This window comes from Pteropus alecto, unplaced genomic scaffold (assembly GCF_000325575.1).
Source record: "Pteropus alecto unplaced genomic scaffold, ASM32557v1 scaffold76, whole genome shotgun sequence".
Taxonomy (NCBI): Eukaryota; Metazoa; Chordata; class Mammalia; order Chiroptera; family Pteropodidae; genus Pteropus; species Pteropus alecto.
This window is the reverse complement of record NW_006443138.1, coordinates 10,668,806-10,683,088: the sequence shown is the minus strand read 5'-3', so window position 1 is coordinate 10,683,088 and position 14,283 is coordinate 10,668,806.

Sequence of the window (14,283 nt, the reverse complement as noted above, 5' to 3'; positions counted from 1 at the left end):
GCCTCTTCCATCCTTTACCCTTACTCGCTCCTTTCTTCAAGAAGAGAATTGTTGCTATTTGATTGATCGGAGTCTGTTGCATTAATTAGGCCTTATTTCTACAGTGAGACAGATCATTGCATTGCAACATGTGCATCTGGGGCTCTCCCTGTCTACTTCCTCTTCTTATATTTATTGCCAGAAGGCTAAGTGGCCAGGATGATGAGTCTGCCAACTTTATCACATTAGATAAAGGGGTAAAAATAGGGGAAGTCTAGCTGACCTTCAGTTTGGTAATAACTTTCTAGATATAACACCAAATGCATGATCCACGAAAGAAAAGAAATCGATAAATTAGTGTATTAGTTTGCTACGGCTGTTGCAATGAGGTATCACACGCACAGTAGAAACAACAGCAATTTATTTTCTCACAGTTCTGGAGGCTAGATGTCTAAGATCTAAGTGTTGATAGGATTGGTTCTTTCTGAGGGCTGTGAGGGAAATATCTATTTCAGATTTCTTTCCTTGGGTTGTAGATGGCCATATTCTACCAGTATCTTCATATCTTCTTCCTTCTGCACATGTCTGTATACAAATTTTCTCTTCTTATAAAGACATATATTGAATTAGGCCCCATTCTAATGGGTTTATTTTAACTTACTGCTGTAAAGACCCTGTCTCCAAATATGATCACGTTCTGAGGTACTGAGGATTAAGACTGATACTTATGAATTTGAAAGGGGGGATATGCACATCATAACAATTGGAATTTGTTAAAATGAAAGACTTCTGCACTGCAAAAAACCAATCTAGAAAGGGTACTTACAGTATAATTCCAACTATATGACATTCTGGAAAAGGCAAAACTATGGAGACAATAAAATGATCAGTGGCCATCTGGGATTCTAGGGGAGGGAGAGAGGAGTGACTAGGAGGAGCACAGGGGATTTTTAGTACAATTAAACTATTCTGTAAGATACTGTAAAGTTGGAGTCCTGTCATTATACTTTGTTAAAACCCGTACAATGCAAATACAAAGATTGAACCTTAGTGTAAACTATGGGCTTTAATTAATAATAATGTATTTATTGGCCTATTGATTGTAACAAATGTACCACATTGATGTAGCATATTAATAATAGAGGAAACTGGAGGGAGGAAATGAAGTGGTATATGGAAATTTTGTGTGCTTTCTGCTTATTTTTTTCTTAAAACGGGTCAAGAAAAATCTGAATTAAAAAAGTGGGAATAAACAAAACATCTATTTAATAAATAATAATATCATATAATGGAATACTGTACAGCTATTAAAAACAGTAAAGGAGATCTGAATTACTGAAATGGTAAAGGTGTATGAACAAAAAGATAAGGTGTTCTTATCATATTTATGTAAATATAATTTATATGAAATGTATGTATACATAACTTTTTTTGGAAGGATGTGAAAGAACTGTTTATAGTCTTAAACTTTAGAAGAATAACTGTGGTTTGGAATGAAATATTTTACCTTTTTATTGTTTGGATATTCTGCCTATGCAAAATTAAAATTTTAAAGTTGAATATAAAGTATATACCTAAGTTATATACTTTTGCAAAGTTTAGTACGGAATACAAGTGATCCATACTAGATTTTAGTAAATCTCAGTGCATATTGAAACCCTTTCCTTTGCTACCAACTTAAATGGATAATTTTATAGTTAGTTCCTGTTACTTATTTGACAGTTCCAATGCTCTGAAATACAAAATCTGTGGGCATGGGACAGATCTGAGTTGGGGTGGGAAGATGGATCAAGGAAGAAGATGTTAGCTGAATTGGATGTGAAAATGTTTTGATTTACTCTAGATTCTATCTTTTGATACAGAAAGTGCTGAAATAGACTATTTCTTTACATAGAAATGATCAAAATGGAAAAAAAAGGAGGGTGGGCAACAAGAAAAAAACACTGTGGGATCTACCATAATTATATCTTATCAAGAAATGAGGAAAGGAGAGCCAATAGATTGTACAAAGTATCTTTGAAAGCAGTAGCTGCAGAAACAGTCATTTCTCTGTTTATATCCCTATTGGATTTTAAGTGTCAAGTAAGTTCAATTAAGAAACAGAAACAGTATAAATTCTAAATTTCTGTGTCAGGAGTTCAACAAATGGCTGAATACTATCTATCATGTGGCATGGTGTTCTCTAAAAGCCAGATCAAAACAGAACAGATTTTTTTTCCTCTTTTGTTCTATTTTCTTATGGAGAACTTTTATGATCTCATGTTACATTTCATGATTTAAAGCTACAATGATGCATCATTGTATCCTCAGCTAATGATTATGATCTAGAAAGAAGAGGGTAGTTTTATTCAAAGTATAGGAAAGATAACAACAACAAAGAATATAAATTTTGGATGTTCCCTATTTGCATGGATATGTTAATAGACGTTTTTAAATCTATATTTTTCTGTAAGACATATCTGCTATTTTCTTACTAATACAAATAGAAGTTATTTATGAGGCTTACTTTATAGCCACATTTCCAAGGTTGAAGATAGAGCAAAATGGAGAATTTCTCTATATATGTTTTCAAGCAGCTGGTGATCTACCATCAAGGACCATTGCTGCAGCAGGGCTGCTTGTGCCTAGCTAACTGTCAGTGTTTCTATTTTGTGTTACTTCCCTGGGGTTGGATGGAGGAAAAATCCTGACCTTTTTTTCAGGCAGCGGTATCAGCGCGAGGAGTCCCAGCTTAACATCAAAGTCAACTTGAGAGTAATGTATGCAAGTAATAACACTTTAATTTATGGCTCTGATGAACCCTGAAATAATAAACAAGGAAATGATACTGCTGAAGACAAAAGCAAATCAAGAAACTAGTTTTTAGTAGTTGTCCCAAGCATGGGTCTTTGGCTCCGCTTCTGAGGTTTTATGTATATATATCAAAATATAATTAAACAAGGCCTGTTATAGGCTTCTCTATACACATTTAACTCCTAAAATTGTTCAGTTAATATTGCAACCTGTATATTACATCTTGTAGTTACATCTTGTAGACAGTAGATAATTGTTCAAGCTCTCTGCTTTACTGATTCTTTTCAGACAGACCTGTAGGACTCCCTAACCTTCAGTACTGAATGATCAGAACTTGGTACATATAAGGAGGAACTTAAGTCCTAGCATCTCAAGTTATAAATTGAGATAAGAGTGTTTATGTGACTTACGTAAAATCAGTGATGTTTGCTGTCAGTCTGCACTATACTCAAAAGGATTGCATGACCTGTTGCAGCTTTGGTGGGTAACTAAATGGGTAGAATGAAAGTCCTTTATTTTTTTCCCATTGAAAATTAATTTCTTTAGTCTAGGCAGAAGTATCTGAGAGCGGAATGACACTCTTCACTCACTTAGTAGACCAGCCAGTCAAATATTGCCATCTGTTGCCATGTGGTGCATTGTGGAGCTGACACACATTTAGCCTTTAGAGAAAGGACATGTAACTGCATCAGTATGTCATGAAATCCATTTAAATCTGGCAAATGCACTGCAATTCTTTGTTAGCAATTATAAATTCACAGTAGTATGTGATAGGAACAGAGACAGAAATGGAATGTCAGGAAAAATAAGGATCGCTTGCTGGCAACTGTTTATTCAGTTGCCAGAAATTAAACATTTTGAGTTTCATTGTGGTATTAGTGCTACTGCTTAGGAATTAGCCATTAATTTTGATGTCCCCTACCATCTCCACCTTTGTTCTCATGAATCAAACAGATTTAGTTTCCAATGCACAGAGTGATGCCATAATGAGAAAGGGTATTTCTCTAAAGGAAGGTATATTTAAACAGGACGTATTTCTTTATAGGATTATAACATTTTAAACTGCACCAACAGAACATAGTCAGGAAAGTAAAAATAAAGAATTTTTTTTTTTAACCCAAAGTATAACTGTCCAATATACAGCATGGTGTGTAAATGTTTTTGTTTGAAATTATGGAATTCTCATACAGACTTTGGCAAAGCACATATATTCAGAACTTCCAAGTTATTGAAAAGTAAAACTGGTGGGGCTAACTGAAAATATTGTTTTCTACTGTATTTAATTCATAAATAGCATCCTGTTTTTTAAAGTCAAACATAGGGATTCAGTCAAACCACATGTCTCAGAAACATGAATCATTTTGCCTCTCCTTACACAGACAGATCCCATGATTGCTAGATAAGTGGGCAATGGCAAGTGAGTTTAATAGGTGAAGTAGCATAATGCATTATGTAAATCTGCTGAACACATTTAAGTCCCAATTATTTTATATGTGAATGTAATTCATAGTGCAGAACTTAGGGAATACTAGAGGAAAGTTCTTCAACATCTTTTTTTCCTCTTTTCTTTCTTAATCCTAACTCTTAATCAGCTCATTGGCTTTCCTAAGCACCCTGAAGCGGGGTCCAACCGTTTCTCCAAAAACTCCCTCAGAAATAAATCATTATCTAAAATCGCTTCTACTTCTGTGCCAGTGCAAATCCACAGCCCTTTTTCTTTTTTGAAATTTTCTACTTCAAAATGCCTCCTTCTTTCCAATTCTCTCCCAACATATTTTTCCATATTTCTTCTGTAAGAATCTGAAGATGATGACAATAATTGCTAAATGAATAATATATGTAGTAAAATGTGATTAGCTGAAATGCCAGTCTTATTTTTATTGCAAATCAGCAACTTAAATTGTATTGAAATAGACCATTTTCTTATTTCTGGATTTGGAGAAAGTGCATATTTATTTGGAACTCTAATGAGAAAATGAGAGTTAGATATCTTATTATCTAATTTTGAGAATACATTAAAACTAAATTAGGTATTTTCTCAGTATAGTGATATCATATTTCAAATTATACACCTGCAGGACTTGCAATGATCATTGAACTTACATGTAAACATTCTTCTGTAGAATTTTTAGTAATCTTAATGGCAATTCATGATGATGAATTGAAGCTCATGGTGAACTGAAAAGCAGGATGAGCTCATTAATCAATTCAATACAGTATCTGTCATAGGTAACTTTGGAATTATCTATTTCCTTCTCATATCTGGAAAAGCCTAGTTGCCAAATGACTATTGATAAAATGTCACAGTGAAAAAAATATCTGAAATTGAAGTATACCTGCTTTGACATAAAGTACTTGAATTATAAAAGATCAGCAATGTTTAGTATTATATTAACTCTCTTAGATCCCAACAAGTCAGTGTTTTATACGAAATTAGAAAGAAGACTTGAAATAAATAAGATGCTAATTATATTATTTAACTGAATGAAGAAATTACAGTATAGGCACTGAATTAATATGTTGATGACTCCCAAATCTAAACTTAGATCTGATTCCCAGATCTGTGTCTTAAGTCCTGGAGTTCTCATTAGAACTCCAGCTTCACAGTCTGTGTGTAACATCTCTGCATGATGTGTGCTAAGTATTTCAAATTTAGTGTTACCAAAAGGAAATTCTTACCATTAGTCCTCAAACCCACTTATGCCTCAGCCCCGCCCCCCCGCCCCCCCATACCATAGTACACCCAATAGCTTAAACCAAAAATCATAAATCTAACCTTGATTACACTCTTTTACTCCCTTCTCAAATCAAACCCATGAGCAAGTCATGTAGACCCACCTTCAGTATATGTCCATGCACTTCATACCATTCCCACTCTTTTTACCCTAATCTAAATCATTATGATTTCTTGGCAAGATATCATGGTAATAGTTTACTAATTTTCCTGCTTTATTTCTTGCTCTCTCTTTGCATTGTCCACAGTATAATGGCTTAAGAGTTAGATCATGTCAATCTCTACTTAAAAATTCTTATATTTTTTTCACTTATAATTTTCAAAATCTTTATAGATTTAAAGTACACACATGTAGTGACTCCTGCTAAATGTTCAGCCACAACTTGAATTACTCTCTCCTCTACTTATTTTTTCCCCCAAATTACTGAAATTCTTTTGGTTTCTTGATAATGGCAAGCTAGCTTCCATCTCTGGGTCTTTGCAAAAATTATTCTCTGCTTAAAAAACATTTTTGCTTGATTTTCTCAAGTCTGGCTCCTTCTTGCCATTCAGACCTCTTTTTAAGTATCAGATTCCTTCCTTAACATCTCAAACTATGTCAGTCTCCCAGATGATCACCATCTCATTGCTCTATTTTCATTCTTTACATAACACTTACCAGTATCTATTATTTCTTTGGTATTTATGTATTTTATTTCTATCGACAGTCTCTCTCTACTAGAGTACAAGTTCCATCAGAATATGAAACTTACCTACTTTGTTTATACTTCTATTCTCAAGATGTATAATTATGGTTGGTACATTTAGGCATTTTTAAAATATTTTTTCATATAAATTGATTAATGAATTTTCAATTGCATAATTACTAACATGGCAAGTGTGAGCCAGGCAGGAAACCATTTGGGAAAATAGTAAAAATATTGACTCTATATGCCAACATAATGTTTTAGAAATTAAATTCATTATGTGTCCCATGTTTGGAACAAGTTGGAATGTTTGTCAGTTTACCTTTTCCTTTTGAATTGTAAAAATTTTAACATAACAACAGTTAATACATCTATATATGATAAGGTAAAGCTTATTACTTCCTATGCAATATTTGAAGTGCTTTACACATGTTAACTCATATAATTTTATGAAACCCTAATAATAGAAATATTATTGTATAGATGAAGAAATAGGCACAGAAAGATTAAACAGCTAGCCCAAATTACATGACAAATATAATTAAGAATCAAACCTGGCAGCCTGGATTATCTGTGTTCATAACCACTAAATTACATTGCCTGTTACCTTCAAAATGCAACTTAACTCATTCAGCCAATATTTCACAATTATTTATTGATAGATTACTGTGTTAATAATGGCAAAGTATTAAATATTTTAAATGGTAAGACAAATATTAAAACAATATTCTTTAGGAAACTTTTATTCTTGTGGGTTAGCAGAAAAGTTAACAATTAGTGAAGTGCAAGTTATCATGAGTGTGGAAAATGTTTGTTAAATCAACGTGGCAGGGGCTAAGTGAACTTATAAAAACACCTTGTAGGGGCATCTGACATATTTAGAGAGGGAATTTATCAGCCAAAGGACCATGGCGGAGCTTATGTTTAAGCTAAATACAAAAGCATCAGTGGGAATTAATTAGAAGAATAGGCAGAGGGAGAGAGGGAGAGAGGGACATAGCAAATAGTAAAGTCTTAAGTCAAAGTTTAACCTGGGAAATGTTTTATGTTCCATGGTCACGCTGAGATATTAGACATTCTCAATGTGACTCTCCTTCTTTCTGGCAGCCGGTAACATGTTTTCTAATGTGAAGCGGTCTTTTAATTCTTACATTCAGTGGCTTTCCTGACTGACTGATTACAAAATCAATTATAGGTCATTGCAACAGAGCTATTTTTTTCTTATCCTATACAAAGAAGAAATGAAGGAGGTGAAAATGACCTAAATAAGGACTTTAAAACTTGTGAAAATAGACTTTAAAACACTTAAACAATAGAATTAATTTTAAAATGCTACAAAATAAGAACATTCTATTTTTAAAGAAATTGTTTATATAAAACATTTTTATGTTTAACGGTGACCAATAATATGATAGTTAATATCTTTAAGGTAATTTAAATTAGGATGAGTTTTAGGAACTCCCCACAACCAAGTGGCCTTAGACTATTTTTTTTTAACATATAACAACTGACATTGAAAGAATAAATATTGAAATAATCACCATTGACTTGAATTTCTATTTTTTTATACTAGTAATATCTATGGATTATTACTTTATGACATTGTTCCTAGAGAAAGTAATTCTACCCATCTCAAATTGTGTATGTGTGTTACTTTTATCCAACACTGTATTATCACAGAGGAACTCTCAGTAGTTACATTAATCAAATAAGAAAAAAATAAAGATAATATTGAAATAAGTTCTATATCGGATTTCAAGAAATCATTAGAATATTAAAAACTAGTGTAACAAAAACCTTTAGAAGGGGTAATTTCTTTCTTTTGTATTAGCTTATTTTTTTTTTATACGTTAACATGTGACTGAAGGAGAAAACGTGGTTCATCTCTCTACTACTTATTGGTTCATTTCTTTTTAAGATATAAAGATCTATCTCATGATTAATTGTAACTATGGTTGTTGCTAAAGAACATTCCATCAGAAACTCGAGAGAAAATTTAAAGACATTCATCAAAGTTTCCATTTGGAGTCTAGAGAAACAATAAAGTAGATATTGACTTCTCTTGAGGAATGGATCATGATTTATTGATCCAAAGAAAGAGTCAATATTTACCTTCAGTGAAAATAATTCTTGATGGTCAATGAAATGTAAAATTTAATACATTATTTCTAATCAGAAATATCTTGAAATCTATTAAATGATGACATAGTTTAAATAGCATTTATATGTTTCAGCTTATAAAACTATATGTGCATTTTAAAAACTCTGTAATATTTAGAAGACTAAAAGAAAAAAAATACCAAAAAATTCCCATCAAAAGAAAACAGTTGTTAATATTTTAGTGTATTTTGTGCCAGTTATTTTTCTATAAAAATATTTGGATGTGTTTATAAATGTACATTTTTATTTTGAATATAATAAAAATAAAATATGTAGTCTTTGTTATTCTTCACAAATATGCATTTCTGCTTCCTGTAAAAGGATTATATGTCCCCACCTACTGACCTGTGACTTGCTAAACCTTATGTGCACTGAGTGCACATCTCCGGTTCACTGACGTGTTTGTGCATGAAAATTGCTTTGACCAGTGGCATGGGGCATATACACAACACCACATCCAAACCTTAAGAGCCATTACACATTTTCCACCAGCTCTTTGCTGTTTTGTCTCTGTCACGGAACTTGTTATGTGTCATATAGGGGCTTCTCTTTCAATATGGATCCAGAATTAGAAGATGTAGAGGAGGATAGCATCATCTCACAGATGCTGACATGTAATGTGTACGAGAAATAAATATTTAGAGTTGTAAACCATTGAGATTTTGGCCTGTTGTTACTGTGCAAATGTGACTAATACACTCAAGTGTATTAATAAATATTGTTTTTAGACATTACTTAAGTTTTCTAATCATAAAGGATACATTGATAAATTCTGCTACTTCAAAATTAAGAATTTTTGTTATTTAAAATACACCACACAAAAAATGAAAATAAAAGTACCATTCTCAGAGAAAGTATTTGTCACATATGTAACTGAAAAAGAATAAGTAAATTAAAAACACTTTTAGATATTACACATAATAAGTTTAAATATAAATATGTAAAATTAGGAAATATTTTTCTATATTTCATATCATATGTAATATGTAAATAATTGAATTAATATGAAGATTAATAAGAAAAAGATAAATAATCTGAGGAGAATGGGTATAATGAATGAAAGGGAATTTTACGGAAGAGAAAGGTGAAATATGAAATAAACGTTTAAAGATGCTAATGCTCTTACTACATTGGTGAAAATTTAAACTAAAGTTACCATGAGTTGAAAAAGCTTTGTTGTCACTTGGGCAATAGGAACGCTTACCCTTTGGTTGAGTATATTGGTATACTTTAGTAGACATGCTGGTTCTATCTTTTAAAGTTGAAGTTACACATAGTAGATTACTTAGAAAGTTCACTCTATTTCCTAGAGAACTTTTGTAATTCTGTACTAGGAGACAAGGCGATAGAAGCACCATAGGCAAAAACACTTGGGAAACACCCAAGTGTGCTTTGATAGAAAAATGGATAAATAGATGAGCAGTTCTACAAAACTGTTATGCAGCTACATACAAACACACAGATGAATTGAAAATATAATAATGAATACAAAAAAAAAAAAGGAAAAGAAAGAGAAAAGAAGCAAATGATTGACAATTACAGTAGGTGCATATTTACTGAGTTTACACACATATGCAAGAACAATACTTTGTTTAGGAATGCCAATGTTTTATATAAACACAAAATTCAACTAGGACCTATCTGCGGGAAAGAAGGCATAGAAGTATGGAGCACATAGTGGGTTAATAGCTATATATTATATTATGATGCTTTATAACTTCAATAAGTGTTATAGTATTAGTCTCTCAATAACTTTTTCTAAAATTACTCATCTTTATGAAAATATTTATTAATAATAATACCATAAAAATATTTACTTATAATTTTGTAATATTTTTGGTTATCTCCTTAGACTAGAGTACCCAAGAATGGGCTTAAGTGGATTTGAATATCTTATCATTTTTGATATACATTGCAAATGTTTACTCAGTATTTTTTCTATCCAAGATATGATTCATGCAACACTGTATATTTTTATTTAACAACATTTGTGGTAATTTAATTTATGAAAATAATGTTCCAATGTAAAATATTTACTTGTTTCCTTATTAGTGAGATAGATTATTATCCATTTATAGAAAATATTAGTTTCAGTTTCTTTATTATTAATTTTTATGAAGATTTTACAGTGAAAATAAATTCTTAAACCCATAATGATTATAAGCAGCCTCCATGTTGTTGCCTTTTATTTTTTAAGTGCAAGGATTTTTCATGCTCATATTCTTACATCTTTTTTCTACTTTTGAGTGTTACATTTTTTTGAGTTTTAATATTATAAAACTATTCTCTAACATTTAAAAACAAATAATTACATTAATTTCTAGTTTTAAAGTATATTTTTACATTTAACTCATGCCTGTGGAAATTATTTGGAGAGTATAGTTGAGTTTTTCTTTTCTTCAGACTTTAGCTATTTCCAACACCATGTATAACTTTTTCTTTCTCATCACAATAACGTGTGAGGTTTCCTTTGATAGTCATTACATTTTACTTTTGTGATACTTTTTCTGTTTATTAGTGTGATACTCTCAATTATTAGTGTTATAATATAGTTTAATATTCATAATGTTAGCACCCACTACTGGTATTTTAGTAATTTTCCATAGTATAATATATATATATTTTTTGAGGAATATCATTTTTATTTTTGTTTATTTAAACTGAATATTAATTCTTGAAGAACTTTTTTAATACTTGATATTCTCTTCTAGGCATTTGTTTTTCTTTACATATTTTATGTTTTTACATTTTTCAGAAAAAATTTGTAGTTTTCTGCTTATGTGTTACATGTATATTTCTCTTTTTAGAAATTTTGTGACCTTCTATATTCTGTTACTTTTTTGTTTTCAATTATTTATTATGAAATAAATTGCTAAATGGTAAGAATTTTTTCTTATACCATGATTATTTTATAAGCCTCAGATCAGATTTTTTTTTTCACTCTTAACCTTTGAACAAAGAGCTTCATGTAGGGCCCAATGTTGAAATTCAAAGATTGAATTCAACTCTCTCATGAATATTAAGGATGTTGGCAATTTCTAACTGCATATCTTTATGTATTAAGAATGTAAATTAAAATATTAAAATATAGAATATTTGGTAAAATTTCAAGAACACTTTTATTCAAACTATGCTCTTTGGAAGCCCAGCTGAATCAAGAAAGAAGCAAGAGTCAGGGAAGCAAAAGGATGAGAGTTCCACGTTCTGCCTTTCTGTCAGAGCAACACGACTTTATCTTTGTCATCTTTTGTGCCTCCAAATGAGAGAGAGAAAGAGGAAAAGCAAAATAGAAATTATGTATACAGTATGCAGCAAATTAGGAGAAAATAATCTATTTTATACCTGTGCGATAAAAAGAGAAAAAAATGAAACCTACAGCAATAATGTAGACTGTCACTAAGCTGTAAGCATTGATCAATTACAGGTAGAATTTGAAAGTACAATGCAATTTGTAGTAAACTTTTGCTACGAAAAATAAAGATACTGATTGGAGAAAAAAATATGAACAGAGCAATCCTAGGGACATTTTCCTCAGCCACATCTGAGTGTTACCTTAAACCCAACATGAAGGGTTTGGAAGTTAATTTAAGAACTACACTGGAGATTATTTCTGATATGTTTGTGTATAATTATGCTAAGTGAACTTTTCATTCAAATTATACCTTTATTTCATGGTATGGTTCAATGATTCTCAATTAATCCTTTCATTACAAAGTACTTAGCTGAAGAAAATCTTTGGCAATTTGTGTGTAGGTATCTGAATGTGCTAATCACCAATCAATAATTGATTTCTAGAATTAATTTCCCAAGGTAGACTTGACAGCTAAGCCACACTTTGTATGGATTGCTAAAGGTACCAGGCAAATTTCTGTTGGTTGTGTCATATACCTATATGTACAATTTTATATAGTAGAATTGTTATATGATTTGTAATATCTCGGACAAACTTTAGAAATATTAATTATATGAAGAGATTCACAGCATCACAGCATATACATTTATTTTCTAATAGATTATTATATAAGGTAATTGAGAATAGTAATCTTATCACTGATTTCCATTAAAGATAGAGAGGCTTCCAGATATGTCAACAGTTTTCAGTCCCATTTATCATTCCAAAGACAGAACTATTACTATATATAATCTATTAATAAAGGTGCTGGAAGATGGTTGTTCTTGTAAAGAATACTGCAGTCTAAAGATAAGTGGCATTAATGTTAGTCAGAAAATCTAAAGCTTCAATATACTCTTGGGAACAATTAGGATTCTGTCATGTAAGTGCTAGACTGTATCTACTTAAACTGGTTTTTTATATCATGGAAAGTAAAAAGGTAATTATAAAAATGGATGTAAATGAAACATGCATTTTAGAAAATAGTTGAACCAATTATTCTCAAAAGATATATAAGGGTTGGAAAATCTTTCACCCAATTTACTCATTCACTCAAACTTTATTTCCAAAAGTAAGCAGAGATCATCTCATAAATATTTATTTATTAGATTTATAAAATGTGGCCATCTCAAGCTGTAGAAAACTGAGACAAAAATAAATTAACTAATGGAGGATCATTCTTAAGAGATATTTATGCTGCAGAAGTAGACTAAAAACATATCTCTGATGCTATCTTATGAAATGCTATTATAAAAGCACAAAAAATTTTTTCAGACAAAGTGTACTCATTCTAAACTGTGACAGTGCAGGACTGGGAACAATAAATGGGATCACTAAATTCTGTAACAAAGCAATACTATGCAGGTCCCTATTCCTATTAAAATAAGTAAAGTGCACACCTAATCACCTAGGGGCCACAGGAATATGATTATTTTACGTTTGACATTTGGATTCCTCACTTATAGCCTCTATTTGATGCCTTATAATAAAACACTGTGCTTCTTGTAGGGATAATAGGAAACAAGAGAAGGTATTACCTTTCCTTTCTCTCTGACTTCTCTGCCTTCTCTTTTTAAATTTCATTACCTTTACCATGAACATCATTGTCATTGTAAGCTAAAAAGCAAAATGTAAAAAAAATAGATGGTTGAATGTTAAAATGATGATGAAAGGAAAAGTGAAAATGATAAAGTAATGCTACTGTGCTTTCTATTTTCAATAAATAGAGTCTTTAAGGTAGAAGTTATATCCATTTCTGTTTATAACATTTTTGTGAAGTAAGAAAACTTAAGATAAGAGAGATTATGTAGTTGGCCCACAGTTAGAGATAAATGTGGCAGTATTTAAACATATATATGGGCCTTGGTATCTAAGAGTCAAGGATTCAAATCTTAGCTGCACTAATTTCTTTCTTGGTGATAGTTGGTGAGTTAGTTAATCTCTATTCTCTAGAAAGTTTTATATACTAGTGTTCAAGTGATATAGAGTTAAATTCTAAGCTTTCCACTGATCCAAAGGTTTTTCCTCAAGTAAATTATATATATGTATATATATAAATTATATATATATTATAAATGAACATATATATTCATTTTTCCTCTTAATATATACCATGTGTGAGTGTGTGAATGAGTGCTTGCATGTGTGTGTGTGTATAAAACACGTGGCCCTAAGTTAAAACACTTTTACAGTTCTGTTCCTACAACAGATATAGTGTTAATGGCTCCTCATAAAGTGTGATTGAGCTGTGCTGGCTGATAATATAGCATGCTGATCAAGAACATGGGCTCTAAATTCACACTGTCTGGGTTTGGAGCCTGGGTGTACCACTTAATATAATAAGCATAAGAAGTGAAGTAAACTACTTAATCTGTTTGCATCTTGGTTTATTCTAAGTCTGCAAAATGACTCAAATAATTGTATCTACATGCTGGTGTCAATGTGAGTATTAAATTAATAGATATATGAGAAGGACTCAAACCTGTTTGACACATTGAAAGTATATATACATGTTATCTGTTTTCACTATTGCCAAATCT